At 41.8% G+C, this 2,145-nt stretch overlaps 1 protein-coding gene across 5 annotated transcripts in view; it reads left to right on the forward strand.

The window, feature by feature from the left end:
- Nucleotides 1-1,067: 1,067 nt before the first annotated feature.
- The window catches only part of pcdh15a (protocadherin-related 15a), a 267,430-nt gene continuing 266,352 nt past the window's right edge, over nt 1,068-2,145 (forward strand). For all 5 annotated transcript variants that reach the window (XM_048269713.1, XM_048269715.1, XM_048269717.1 and 2 more), the window contains exon 1: nt 1,068-1,441. The gene's annotated coding sequence lies outside the window, so the exon portion shown is untranslated. The remainder of the gene's footprint in view (nt 1,442-2,145) is intronic.

The following is a 2,145-nucleotide window of genomic DNA, read 5'->3' on the forward strand; positions in this document are numbered from 1 at the left end:
AAATCACTGGCTGAAATGTATAGGTTTGTTTGCATACATATTTCTCAGAGTTAGACCTCATTCAATAATGCATGATACAAAAAAGCTAATAGTTTTCAAACGAAATATTCTTGGTGTGGTGATAATTCAGAAATGATTCAGTTTTTTAATTTAGCATCTCCACTAACATTATATTTTGTTGCTGACTTGACATCTGGGAACAACTGACCAAGTCAATTGATGGTTCTCATAACATCTTGCCAAAGGACTACAGTTTTACATAAATGTTGATGAATGTTAGCCTGACGACCCAGACCCACATCAGGATGCATCTAGATTTCTAGGCTAGATGAATGTGCGACGTCCTTATAAATGAATAAACGAAATTAAATGAAATTAAATAAAACTTTTCGAGGCATCTATTTTTTATGGCTATTTATATGGGAGCAAGTGGGTCGACTGATTTTATTAGACTAAAGCACATTCGTCGATTCGCTCAAACCAGACTTCAGTAGGCCTATGGCGTAACAATGTAAACAATTCAGTCTTGTTTCAACTGAAACAGTAGGCTTCTTGCACATTGCTTTGTGTAATCGTAATGCAGGACAGATGGCAAACTTTCCGGGAGACATTTTATGAAGTTCACATACGCAGACACTGGGGAAACGCTGAGCCGTTCTCAGACTATAGCCTACAGATTAAAAAAAAAAATAACACACTTTATATAGTTTAGAATCGTATAGGATCTGCAGACCTCGACCATGACAATGTCTCAGTCGCAACACGACTTGAAGTGTTATCAAGGTTATCCATTGACGGCCGGGACACTATATAACTATAAACTTTAGCGGAGTAAACTATTAGAACTAGGCTTTATAGCACTTAAATTATATCGCAGAGGGTGGCGCTGCAACTCTAGATAAACGCGTGCTAAGGGTTAAGAAGCGTCTCTCTTGTGCCCGTCAGCGCGCGCACATTTCGCACCGCTTTCACTTGGGGTTCTGTACCGCTGGTACTGTCTGTGTCACCTGTCAAGGCTCGTAAACCGTCTGTGCTCTGATCAACGGCTGCGTGCTGCGCCCCCAGTTCTCGCACCTTTCTGTGTCCCCTCATCTTTCTAGAGGCGCGCCGACAGAGGGTTAAGACAGGTGATGTAGCCTCTCGCCCGGGTACTCTGAAGTTTATGAGGCAGCTGAGCAATAGCTAGAGTGAACGCGAGTAGTCCGGGGCGGGCATTGGAAGTGCAACTGCACATTAGCCAGATTAGGGATTGTCTGTGACCACGCATCCAGACGCGACCCCTTTCCCTTTACAGATTAAAGAAACAGCGGCTCAAGGGCAAAGGGATTATAGACGTGTTTTCTCTCTGAGTTCCATTCAACGCAAATAAAACAGATTGATATCTGTATTTAATACTGAACATCTTTATTTGGATATGGACCGCGCTGAGCACCACTATAAGGTAAGAGCATATTAGGATATGAAATATTACACGGTGGCACTGTGCCAGGAACTGCCATATTGCTGATTTAAAGAAAATCCTGATATTCCTTTGATAATAATAATGAGATATTTTATTTAATCCTCTCCCCATTGGGTAGGCGTTTCAGATAACTGTCTGGGAAAAGATGGTAACAAAAGGAAACACAATTTTGTGTTTACTTCAGCTGATAAATCATATTGTGGAAGTTAATTTACATGAGGGCATGGATGATCAGGGGCACACTCACGCGTGGTAGGCTACATATCTTAGGCTGTGCAGGGCAACACTTGTCAAGACAAAGTGGCATTGTATAGGCTGTCAAATGCAAACAAACCGGTGCGCGGGGAGTGTAACCATTCAGTTAAACTGGAGAAAGACAAATCTCATTCGACTGATATTTTTCGATGGAGTTTTGATGGAGATTTTCTGTATAACATCAAGATTGTTGCCTCGTCAAAATACAATATGACATATTGTGATGACTAAAATTATCTACATTTTGCAGACATGTGCTACTCGAATGTGATGGTGGGCAGGCAATCGTATTATTTATCCTAAGGAATTAACGGTGTATGGATGATCTGACTTGTCCCTCTGATGCTGCGCATCTGTTTTTGCCTGCATGAGAATAGTTACACACAGCCCATCAGCGTCTTCCCTTTTCACGGCGATGTCTGCCGCAC

This window comes from Alosa alosa, chromosome 18, assembly GCF_017589495.1.
Source record: "Alosa alosa isolate M-15738 ecotype Scorff River chromosome 18, AALO_Geno_1.1, whole genome shotgun sequence".
In the NCBI taxonomy this organism is placed as follows: Eukaryota; Metazoa; Chordata; class Actinopteri; order Clupeiformes; family Clupeidae; genus Alosa; species Alosa alosa.